Raw genomic sequence first — 13441 nt, 5'->3', positions numbered from 1 at the left:
AGGGGTGTAGCTAGGAGAGAGGGGGCCCATGTTTGCCGTTCTCCCCAGCAGCCCCTCGGAGTAAGGGAGATAATGAAGAAAATAGGGAGGGGTGGAGCTGGGGGTCCTTCAGGGGCTGCGGGCCTGGGTTCTTTGAACCTAGCTACTCAATTATAGCTACACGCCTGGTGCAGTCGCTATGGTTATAAAAATAACAATCCATTTTGCACCCCTATGTTTTAGTTTTAATTTGAAATGGATGCGACTTATTTTAATAATACTTTTACTCTTTTCTAAATTTGATACTTGGTACTTTATATAGGTCACGATGTCATGACCAGAATGATTGCAGTTAAAGAGTTAAGCATGATCAGCAAGCCCCATGTGCTTCAGTGAAGCAGATCATGTCGGGGTCAGATTGGATCCTGGTTATTGATCCCAGTTAAATGCTGGTTAACTGCAGCAATTTAACCAGGATTGCCCAGAAATTCCAGATTCTCAGAACATACTCCATGGGAGCATGAGGAGCTCACCAGTCATGGTTAACTCTTTAACCATGATTATTTTGGTCATGAGAACATGCCCATATAATGATTTCCCTAAGCATTATATGGGCTACCACAAGACCAGAGGAGATCTGGTCTTGTGGTAACAAGCTGGACTTGTCCCCTTAGCTAAGCAGGGTCTGTCCTGGTTGCATATGAATGGGAGACTAGAAGTGTGAGCACAATGTAAGATATTCCCCTCAGGGATTGGAGCCGCTCTGGGAAGAACAGAAGGTTCCAAGTCCCTCCCTGGCTTCTCCAAGATAGGGCTGAGAAAGTTGCCTGCCTGCAACCTTGGAGAAGCCGCTGCCAGTCTGTGAAGACAATACTGAGCTAGATGGACCAATGGTCTGACTCAGTACATGGCAGCTTCCTATGTTCCTATGTTTAAGTACGCAAATCAGGAGAGCTGGTCTTGTGGTAGCAAGCATGACCTTGCTAAGCAAGGTCCACCCTGGTTGCATATGAATGGGAGACTTGACGTGTGAGGACTGTAAGATATTCCCCTTAGGGGATGGAGCCACTCTGGGAAGAGCAGAAGGTTCCAAGTTCCCTCTCTGGCATCTCCAAGATAGGGCTGAGAGAGATTTCTGCCTGCAATCTTGGAGAAGCTGCTGCCAGTCTATGTAGACAATACTGAGCTAGATGGACCTATGGTCTGACTTGGTATATGGCAGCTTCCTATGTTCCTATGTTCCACTTAGTAAGGCATGTGACACCTCCTGTAAGGTAAGCAATTATTGCTTTCCCTACATTACAGATGGACTGACAAGACTGAGACAGTAGCTTTTCTGTGCCCCCATGAGCTTTACTATGCACTCCTAGCATCACTCATGAAGTAGGTTTCCTATGGCTCCGTAAAGAGAAGGTAGGAAGGTGCACTTTCACAACACTAGGCTGGACTGCAAGCTCCCAACTTTGCAGCACAACATCCTTGCATTAGTGCAACCTGTTTGCAATCAAGAACTAGATTCTGTGGCACATATGTATGTGGCTGCTCCCAAAAGCAATGGCCTCTACCTCCTCTCTTTCAATTAATTAAAAGCACGTGATGATCTTTCAGATTTAAACACAACACCTTATGAATTTTCCTATCCCTGCTCCTATTGATAGGCTGCTACTTGGTGGGAGTGGAGAAAATAACAATATAAGACTGTTTGTATTACTAAACATTACCCAGCCGGAAAGAAAATGGAGGTGGACACTCAGGGTTTCTGCTTTCAACAGTAGCAACATGCATGACAAGATGTCTAGTTCCAGCCTCAGTTTCTATCTCAGTTTGTTTAACTACTCCATAACATCTCCAATTTCTATTTTCATTTCCTGCTTCCCCTCCTTTTTAGTTCTGACACTCATTATTATGTTTAATCCAACCCAGTAATCCACAGGGGGCCCCCTGATTGCTTTCAGGACTATAGCACAGAAATGCACTAAAGGCTTGCATGAATAAGTTATCTCATAAAATGACATCAGAATATGATATATCTCAACCACAGGCATCTGTCTGGAATTCAGAGTTGTTCCTTATTGCTACTGTTTTATACAACAAATCTGCTCCTTGTTCTATTCTAGGTTCCCCTTCAGTTGCCCCACCAATATATCTGTATATATATACAGATAAATATGCAATTTATTTTTATTTTTAAAGATCGATTAACACTGCTGTGATATTTTACATCATGACTGTCAGAACGTGGTCTATTAAGTGTCCCAGTACCTAGAAGTCTTTTATTAGTAATGGAGACACCTGCCCAAATCTGCTGCAGAAATGATCCAGAGTAAATGGATTAATTTGAAGAATCTGGGACAAGACTTATACTTGTGCAACCAACAGAAAACTAAACCTATCTTTGCCTATTTCCCGGAAATTCTTTGGATCCAGCTCAGACTCCTGTGTCCGTGAAATGATGATGCAACAGCAATTCCTTTCCTATCTAAAAGCAATTTGTGTTCATATGAAATCCAAGTGCTACAAATCTGTAGTAATGCTACTTGAATTTAGCAGTGCTAAAAAATCCAACCACCACTCTAGCTCATCTGGGGTGTGGCTTGTTTGCCTCTGCTCCCATGAATGAAGCATGAAGCAAAAGAGGCTATTTGATTGGCTGCCAGGCCACAAAGGGGTTGAGCAAAGGAACCAGTGGGTCTTCTTTGCTCCTAGCCCAGCAGCCTGCGTTTGTGAAGCGACCTCTCTAGTCCCATTGAAGCAACCTCTCTAGTCCCATTCTGGGCATTATTTGGCTGGTTGTCTTTTGTGGGGGCAGGTTTTTAGCTTGCAATGAATTGACCTGTGATGGAAGACGTTTTTGCCTGCCTTGCCTACATAGTTTGAGGCAGGCAAAAAAGACCTTCATCACAGGTCCATTCACAGAGTAAATGGATCTATCTATCTATCTATCTATCTATCTATCTATCTATCTATCTATCTATCTGATTTTTATACTGCCCTTCAAAATGGCTCAGGGTGGTTTACAATTAAAACAGAAACCATTAAAAGCAATACCAATTAAAACAGAAATATAAATATAAACACCAATTAATAATTAAGACATCTTAAAAACAAATAAACAGTCAGGACAATTAAAACCCTGAAAACCAGGTTAGAGCATTAAAACAATTAAAACTAATTAAAAACCCTGGAATTTGAAGAACAAGCCCCAGATGAGCTGGGGTTGTTTCACAAGACAGGTCAGTTCAATGAAAGCCAAAACAATCCTACCCAGTTCCTCCACTCCACCCCTCTCTGGATCATCTCTGGATCATTTCTGGAACCATTTGGCTGCATGGCTGCGATGTTAGCTAGGATGTCATCCACAGCCTATTGTGCCACTTAGGGGGACTTAGTGAAAGTTGAAATGTGTTTGGCTGGACCCTTGTGCTTGGTTTTGAGTGGCAAGATTTTTCTTCTTCTTCATTTTCAAGCATCCTGGTTTCAAGGGATTTCACTATTGTGTACACTTTTGTTTTACAATTGCCTATAGATGCATTTTTGTTTAAGATCCTGCATTGTGATGTATATTTTATTGGATATAACAGTCTATTAATATATATGTAGATTTATATTGATAAGGGTAATTGTTCTGATTGCTTTGGCAGTAATTATCTGTCCTGCTCTTGTATATTCAGACCCTTAAAAGGGCAGGGCAAGGAAGATAGTATCCACATCCATAGGGCCACAGGAGACCAGGAAGTGGGCTCTTGTCATTGGTCTATATATCTGGACCATGATAAGGATGAGGACACAAGATCATGAGATCTTTCTGCAATTGAATGGCTTCCTGTGCACTGCGCAAATTTATATGCTTCATGTTGGACCCTCAGATACACAAGAACATAGGAAAATGCCTTATAACAAGTCAGACCCGTGGTCCATCATGCTCAATATTGCCTACACTGACAGGCAGCAACTTTTCCAAGGTTTCGGTATCGCCCAGCCCTACCAGGAGAAGCTGTCAGAGATTTGAACCTGGAACCTTCTACATGTGAAAGAGATGCTCTGCCACTGAGCTACATCCCCTAAGGCAGGGGTAGGCAACCTTGGCCTACAAGTTGTTTAACTAGAACTTCCATCACCCCACAGCCACAATTTATTGGGGAGGTGTAGTTCAACAGCAGCTGGAAAGCCAGACTTGCCTACCCCTGCCCTAAGGGGAAGATCTTATAGCAGACAGTGCTCACATATAGTCACCCATCCAAGTGCAAAACAGGCAGACCCTCTTTACCAAGAGGGGCAATTCATGCTTGCTACTGCGAGACCAGCTCCGCTCCCTATGATTCGTCCAAAGTAAGGAATCTGGGGAAATGGGTGAAAATAAGGAACCAGCAGCATGTGCTCCTAGCAGGCATGACATCTGAACCTACCCAAGTTTAATTTCTGCTCTGGATTCCCAAGATTCCCAAATTCTCTCCCCAGTTTCTCCACCCACTTGTAGCCTACATTTGAAGTTGGGCAGAGAAACAGACTTGGATGGGTTCAGAAGTCACCCCTCCATTCACCTGACATTTCCCCAGCATTTGTTTTATAAACACTTCAGACAAGTCATATAAAGCTGCCCTAAAGAATTTTTTTTAAAAAAAATGTTGGCTGAGTTGTCAAAGTTCATAAAGAAGAAGAGTCGACAAACAGGAATTGGAACTGCTTGCTAGCCTGATGAATGGATTAGAGCGCTGAAATACTAAAACTGCCAGCATCTGTTTTCTAGAATTTGTGCAGGAGGTAGGTTTGTTTGCCTTTGTAGATTTCAAAAATCGAGGCACTCTGCATGTCATAACATATATGAGCACAACACACACTTAGCTTTTGGCTGATCCCCAAACCGAGGAAAATTATTCTTCCCAGCAGTCCAGTACTGCCTGTTGCATTACATCCCAGTCATTCTGAGTAAAAATCCTGCCGTCCCATTCATTAAGATTTCAAAAGTCATATAACCAAAGGTAAAAATAACAGGATGAAGGGTGAGAAACTTTCAACTTGCCTTTAGACATCACAGAACAAGCATCGGAGCCCGCCGTATTCATTCTGCAGCAGGAGGTGTTTTTTTTCAGTGTAACTTTTGGAGAGGAGGCTACCTCAGATGTCTTGTCTGAGACAGCTGTTTCACAAAAGAAGCGGGTCTCTATTGTTCTCTCAAACATAACCTCCAGGCAAAGCCTCAGCTCCCCAAACTAGACTACTGTAGCAGGATTGCAGGGGGGGTGTCACTCCTGCAGAGAGTTGCTAGGCAACTGCCACTCAACTCCACTTACTGTGAGGGAGCCAGTGATGGTACAAGGAAACACAGAACTGAGCTGAATTCTTGATACGTATTGATGAACTGTGTTGAAATTTGCATTTGTGGAAAAGAGGAGCCCTTCCTCAAACAGGTATTTCAATTAAATTAACTTCAAAAGTGTTTAAAAGTCTCTGCTGAGTCCTGCACCATTTCCTGGGCTTGCTGCCCAAAGATCTGTAACTTCAGCTTCAGTAGAGGGAAGAAGTACGGAGAAAGGAAAGGTATCATCTACCCTGTGTCATGCTGTCCTGGAAGTAGTAGGTACCAGCAGCTGACCCCGTTTTCCTGAGGCTCTCTTTCTTTGGGACCAACATTGGTGGCAGTGCTACAGCACCCCAGAGGGCCCAGCATGCTGACTCAGCAGTCTCTGCTGGGTCTTGCATGATTTCCCGGGCTGGCAGTATGAGAGATGCTCTGGGCAGAGAGCTTGCTGCAGGCAGGGTAGCCACCAGAGTGACACCAAAGGGGGTTGCCCCATTGGGAACCACGAGGGCATGAGTTCTACCCTACTTGCTGGGAGTAGTTTTAGCTATTTAATTAAGTGCCTGAGTGAGGTGTCTGCCTGGGGACAGCTGGGGGTGCTTCAGTTAGAATGGTTATGAGTAGGGGAAGGTATGCCGCGAGGCCTCATTTACATCAGAAGAGGGGAACATCTTATTCCTGTCCCTTCTTCTGGCTGATCTCATAATAGGAGGGTTCCTGGCTGCTTTACCCGCTTGTCCTTTGCACTGCTGGTGCTACTGTTTAATGCCCAGTCAGTCCAGAATAAAATCTTGACCATCCACAATTTAATTGTGGAGGAAGGGGCCGACCTGGTTTGTATTATGGAGACCTGGGTGGGGGAGCCGGGAGAAACTAGTCTTTTGTAGGTGTAACCCACCTGGGTATTTAGTGCAGCATCAGCATAGGGGGGAGGGCCAAGGAGGGGGGAGTTGCTGTAATTTATAAAAGCTCGATTTTCCTCTCTCGGCCCCCTGTCCGAGTGAGTGCTAATTCGGAGTGTTTGTAGCTGGTATTGGGCTTTTGCAACCGAGTGGGGATTCTGTTGGTGTGCCGCCCACCCTGCTGCCCAGCTGTCTCGCTGTCTGAGCTCATGGAGGTGGTCTCAGATTTGGTGTTGAAGACTCCCAGAATGATTGTTCTGGGTGACTTCAACATCCATGCTGAAGTTGCTCTGTCTCAGGCCGCTCAGGATTTCATGGCCTCCATGACAACAGTGGGCTGTCCCAACATGTTGTTTGCTACATGAATTGGGGCACAATCTGGATCTGGTTTTATTGACTGGACAAAAGGATGGTAATGTGAAAGTGGGGGCTGCATCATCTTTGCCCTTGAGTCTATTCACATGAGTAAGCAAAACTGGGCTAAGGGAGACCAGCCTGATTTTGTCCTTCATGTGAACCATCGGAATTGCACTTGATCCCAGTGGCTACATGGCAGCAAACCTGCCTATGAAGCCTACTGCTTAAGTGAGGTTAAGGGAATGAGAGCTCCCTTGACCTCATTTTAAAAATCATGTTTCTGCCATTGCTGCTTTCAGCCACAGCGGTCACACTTGCGGGGGGATGGGGGATCCCAGTAATGAACTGTGAACTCATGCGGGGCATTATTAAGGGCCCAGGGGGCAGGGCACTTGCCTACACCTGACTCCTGGAGCGGATGGCCGAGGCGTGGGAGAGCCTCAGGTGAACCGCCACTCGTCTGGGTGGGCAATCCGCCTGCCCAGCAAAGAGTAAGTGATCATCTGTGGGGAGGGTCAGATCACTTCCTTCTGTGGCTTAGAGTCTCAGCAGCTACATTACTATGTGAGGGTGGGGGATGTGCGTGAATCACAATTTGTACTCTGATTCCATATGTGAGGTGGGGAAACTTTAAGAGTGAGGAGAGCAGGTCCGTGCCTGCTCCTCCACCGCCTGCTGTGGCATCATGCTCCCCAACATCCCTTGCGTGCTCCCCGGCACCCCTCATGCAGCAGTGGCATGGCAGGCAGTGCAGTGATGGCACGCACATGGCCGCCCAAAGAACGATCTGTTATGGGACAGCTAACAAATAAAGCTGCTTCTGGTTTTGTTGTTGTTGATGATGATCATGATCATGATCATCATCATCATCTAGCTTCTGAACACCAAGCACTGCTTAGAGGAAGAAGTGAAAATGGCCTACAGGGTTGGTTTTTGAAGGCTCCGGGGAATTGTGCAATATTTGAGCTAGTTTGCAAGGAGAAAGCTTAGGTATGCTCCGTAGACAGAGTCGATTTATATATGTTCTGTCAGCTATCTCCCCTAGTTCATGTAACTGGTGATAGATACACCCACACTTGCTTCATCCCTGACATAACTACAATTGTGGGTCCTGCTCAAAACACATTGAAAATCCCCTCTTTATAGTGGTAGGGAGGAGAGTGGAAGCAAAAAAACAAGAATAAATTACCTCGGCTCTAACCACATCCTTTGTTGTCATTCCTGGGGGCTAGCTGAATGAAGGGAAGCCACTAAGGCTTTGATGAAAGGGAGCTAAAAGAAGCATCAAGAATTATGCATCTTGGACTTGGCTCGGGAGAGAGATTGTGGGAAATGATTGTACAGAATCCCCCATGAGATCATGGATATGGTGGGAAAGAACTGACAGCGAGTCCTGAGTAGATATGTAAGCAATGAATATATCAATATGGATAAAGACAAGGCCTTCAACCAGATCATGCTCAAAGCTTGTGTTCTAGAGACATACTGTAAAGATCACTGTAGAATAGCTAGGATTGTTTTGTTTTGTTTTGTTTTTTTGTTTATCATTTTTAAAATTGCCTTTCATAATGCATCTTGAGGTGGTTTAGAAACATTAGAATACAATAAAATTTCATTAAAATCACATTTAAAACCTTAAAATCAGTTAAACAGTAAAAACAATAAAGCACCAAAACAACCACCACCATAAAAAAGACAAACAAAAGTAAGAAAGAAGAGAAACCTGGGTGCCTCTAAGGGGTAAAAGCCTGAACAAACAGAAAGGCCTCTAATTGGACTTTAAAAGCAGCCACAGATATTAAAAAGTGGGCATTCACTGGGAAAGCATTCCAAAGCCTGGGGGCAACAGCAAAGAAGGCCCTGTCCCATGTGGATGACAATTTAGCCTTTCTCAGTGTCAGTACATGTAGCAAAGGCCCCTCTGACACCCTTGCTGGGTGGGCAGAAACCCTTGGGAGCAGGTGGCCCTTCAGACATCCAGGGCCCAAACTTTTACAGGCTTTAAAGGTAATAACCAGCACCTTGAATTGGATCTGGAAACAAATTGGCAACCAGTGCAGCTCTTTCAGTATAGATGCAATATGCCAGAGCAGTTCCAGAGAGAACCCTGGCAGCTGTATTCTGCACCAACCTGAAGTTTCCAAATATTTTTCAAGAGCAGCCCCACATAGAGTGCATTGCAGTAATCCAGTCATGACATGATTAAGACATGGGTAACCGTGGCCAGATCTGCTTTCTCAAGAAAGGGACGGAGCTGGCATAGTAGCTGAAGCTGTGCAAAGGCACCCCTTGTCACCGCCTCCACAAGCAGAGCCAGGTCCAGCAACACCACCAAGCTGCACACTTGCTCTTTCGAGGGGAGTACAACCCCATCCAGAGTTGATTGAATCACCCTATCTCAACTGGCTTTTCTACTTACCAACATCACCTCTGTCTTGGCTGGATTTAGCCTCAGTTTGCTAGCCCACATCCAGCCCATCACCACCGCCAGCCCCCAGTTCAGAACATCCACTGCTTCCCTAGGATCTGAGTGTCATCTGCATATTGATGACACTTCAGTACAAACCCCCTGATGACCTCTCCCAGTGGTTAGATGTAGATGTTAAACAGCATGGGGGGGGGAATACTGAGCCTTGCAGGGCCCCAGAGGCCAGAGGCCAAGGAGTCAAGCAAAACCTTCTGGAAGCTGTTGATGGAACTGCCTTGGGGATGATTGGTCAACACTGCCAGTTCAGGTGAATGTGGGGAATTTCGCTCAAAAGGGGAGACAGTTCCAATCAACCTAATCTGTGCAAGTGTATGAACTCAAGAAAATCGGTTTGAGAGAGAGGTTTTAATTAACAAAAAGGAATTTATTGACAGAGAAATAATACGAGCAATAGACTCAATGACTAGGTGGTCCTAATGAAAAAGCAATACAAATATGTTTAAAAGGCAGACTATTATAAGGCACATTTAGCTTAAAGTTCCAAATTGTGTGTAAAATCCCAGGGGGCTAGAGAGAGGTACTTTAAGACAGAGGGGCAAGGTTTCAGAAATAAGAGAAAGGGATGGATTCAGCCCCGAAGGAGATGGGCAAGAGGCTATATCACCTGTCCTCATGAAGATCTGACTTAGGCAGCTGAAGACTAGCACCCATCTGGGGAGGTGAAATGGAAAGCAGGAGAGTTGGAGTTATTAGGTTTGCTCATGGGGAAAATTCCAGTTTGAGGCCAGCTGGATAGATCGGCAGGGGGTTCAATCTCAAACCAAGCAAAATAAGCTGAGCCTCAAGGTGAGGCCAGTGAATTGGCCAGGCAGGTAGTGATTTCAGCTCGGGTGGCCCCAGTGAAGAGGGGAACACCATGGTGGTCTTCTGGAGTTCTTGTTGCAGTCTGATGGGGTCCTGAATGAGAGGCACAAGGAAACATTGAGATGTTTCACAGTGGGAGTCCCAGGTGTAATATACAAGGAAGCTCATTGAGTCATGGGGCTAGGGATACTTATATCCCAAAATGTTCCTTGGGGGCACTTTGCTGTTGTCATGCTCTGCTGAATAGGGGAGTCCATACAGTCTCTTTCGGAATGCATTGTGTCTGATTTCCTTTCCCGGGTGAGAAGGTGTGTGAATTGCCTGTTGTATTCAAGGCTGATTGTAATGGAAACTAGAGTATGCAGGTGCATCAAAAGAGTAAGACTGACTCTCCCAATAATTCTTTTTAACATTTTGATGGTCACCTCTTCAAAGTTACATCACTGGCTCATCCCTATTTTAATGGAGTCTGCTGTTGCACTTGTCTTATCTGCCTTCCCTTCCTGGCCTAATTGCTTCATTAGCAACAGGTGTTATCTCTCTTGCGAGAGGATGAGGGGAGTTTAGAGTTCATTCCAAGGCTGAAATGATCTTGAATGCCAGACACTTGCAGTAGCTTGTTCTGGAGTCTGCTTAGCTGGGGCTCCCTCATAGAAAGAGGGAGTGTGAATCTAATCCCCATTCCAATTTGTGGTGCTTAATTTGTGGTGTTCCAATTTGTGGTAGCCAAATCTGGGAGTGACCAGCCTATTGCCAAATAAGCAACTTGTCCCCATGTCTATTGCCAAATAAGCAACTTGTCCCCATGTCCCCCCTTTATGTTAAACTGGGAGCTCACATTGCGGTGCAGCTCCTGAGCATAACAAAAGTGCAAACTCCAACCCTGGAGATGCAGCTGCAACCAGGGAGGCTTTTGGGAGCGGGCAGAATAAATTCAGCTAGTAACAAAGCTCCTTCCAAGGAAGGACCAGACTAACTCCAATGCATCACCCCTGATCCCTATACCTGAGAGAGAGTCCATGGTATCAAACGCCGCTGAGATGTCCAGCAGAACCAACAAGCATGCACTCTCCCTATCAAGTTCCCAGCATAGATGGGAACCAGGGTGCACCAGTGTACACCAGCACCAGGGTGACCAAGAGAGTTTCAGTCTCAAACCCAGGGCAAAAGCCAGATTGAAAAGGGTCTAGATAATCCATATCATCCAAGATAGTTTGCAGCTGCACAGACACCACACACTCTATCACCTTGCTTAAAAAGGGAAGATTTGAAACAGGCCGATAGTTATCAAATCTGGAATCAAAGGAGGGCTTTTTAAATAGTGGTTTTAACACCACTTGCTTGTGGCTTGATTGCATCTTGTCTTCCTTTAGAGAAACATTAATAATTGCCTCCAACCACCGAGAGGCACTCTTACCCCTGGACTACAGGGTCAAAGTCCAGGGCCTCCACAACCCCTGCCCCCCCCCAAATCCTCTTTAGTCTGTCCTGGGTGGTGTGGTCACCTGCCGCAGCATGATGATGCTTAATTTTCAGAAGAGGATGGGGGCCTCCAAGGGCCTTCCTGAACCCTGTGCCATGCCGTGCCATGCTGCTGCACACACAGTCGCCGCTGCAACAAGCAGCACAGCATTCTGGAGGCTGGGAAAATGCTGCCTGGCTTCCAGATATCCACAATTCACTACGTGAAGAGGGGATTGCATTGGGGAATTTCCCCCCTCAAGCCGGTTGCCCTAGGCACCTGGCTCTGTGTCTGCTTCGGCTGCAGGCAGCCCGAGCAAACACACAGCCATAATCCCCAGTAGAAAAGCGTGCCTGCACCCTTCTTCCTGGGTAATAGCCCAGGGGAAATTCCTGGGCTACCAGATAGGGCAGCACCGGGATCGGCCTAAATCCTGATGCTTTACATGAGCAGCCCTACCCAGGTAGGACTTTGCAATCCTGGGTAGGGCTGCTTATGTGAACAGCCTTATTGTGTTGTGTGTGTACAGGTGCCTGTACGAATGTACATGTTTTTGTGTGGATGACTGTAGATGCATTTATTTTAAAAGTGAACCTACAAGTTCCCTCAAATGCAGTGTGAAGTGAACTACTTCACTGTAGTGAACTACTGTCCATTGAACATGATGTACATGCATTCAGTTCTGTATGTGTGCACATTGTACACAAATTATACATGTATTGAACATAATGTATGAACAGAAAATGTGTGAATGACTGACTGTACATATATTCACTTCAAAAGTAAACCTGGGTACAGGCCTTTTCAAATGCAGGGTACAGATGAGAACTGTACTAGATGCAAACCTCTCTATTGGCAGATCCGACATCCCTGATTCCACGTATCTGCAGTAGGGTAGTTAACACCCAACCTCAGCATACAAGGGGGAAAGGGTTAATTTCTGTGTATCCGCAGTTTTGGGGTGGATCTTTTTTTTAAAAATCATTTTAAATCTATGTTAAATAGATATAGGAATAAACTCACCCTAATTTTCCTTATTTCATTTTGATGACCTACCTGTAACACTTTTTAAACCTACAGCCTTTGCTCCTGCAACTCAGCGTTTTTAAAGATGCTTATGTGATCTAGATGTTTCACATCTTTGTGTTTAGGTTGTGTTTAGGATCTATTTAGGGTGGCTCTTGCTTCTCAGACATATGGTTTAGTGAAGGAAGCTAAGGAGGTTAATTATGAATTAGAGTGTGAGTAATAATAAATCAAAGAAGGAGCAGTAAACTAATGTGTAAATGATTACTAATTGTGTATTAAGAGAGGATGGGAATGCAGATGTGTTCTAAGTTAGGGTTTTATATAGTCATGAGAAATTTTAGGATTAAAAAGGTGGTGGAAGCTAGGTTGCCTTTGGGCACCTCACTTGACTCTTTTCTTACTTCACAATTTGTAAGTACAATGCTTTTGAACCAATGGTCTTTGAAACTATTTTTCATGAAATACCTGTGTAATCAATGCTATGTTTTGATTTATTTAACTTTGTCTGTGCTGTTGTGCCTATATATGCTCTAACAGAAGCTATATAAGTAAACTTGAATTTTTATAGACTTTTTTCTCTTATTTATCTTTAAATATTGTCATTACAATACCCTTGTGAGGACCCATGTCCTGTATAATTTAATAGATTCAAATCTTGCACACAACAGTTTCCTGATATAGCTTACAGCTAATCTAAATACTGGGGTGTAAAGGGTTGTCCACCAAAGGCAGTTGCAACATGTGCATACAGATCTGTAGGTGTGTACGCTGTCCACAGTAACGGGGCCAGACCAGTGGCGGCCCGTGTCCAGCTGATATCACGTTCCCGCTTGTCACGCCCCCTACGTCTGATGTCAGACGCGGGGTTAGCCACACCCCATGTCTGACATCAGACACAGGGGCATGGTCTGGCTCCCAAACAGGGCTGCGCGGCCCCATTTGGGAGTTAGATACAGGCCAGCACTGCGTTTGCTGTGCAGCCAGGAGCAGCTCTTCCCTGGCTTAAAGGCAGGGAGAGCCTCTCATGGCCGTGCTACAAACGCAGTGCTGGCCATCTAACTACAGAACAGGGCCATACAGCCCCATTGGGAGCTAGATCGAGGCCAGTGCTGCATTCACAG

This window comes from Hemicordylus capensis, chromosome 4 (genome assembly GCF_027244095.1).
Source record: "Hemicordylus capensis ecotype Gifberg chromosome 4, rHemCap1.1.pri, whole genome shotgun sequence".
Classification (NCBI taxonomy): Eukaryota; Metazoa; Chordata; class Lepidosauria; order Squamata; family Cordylidae; genus Hemicordylus; species Hemicordylus capensis.
Note: the sequence above shows the minus strand (reverse complement) of the source record.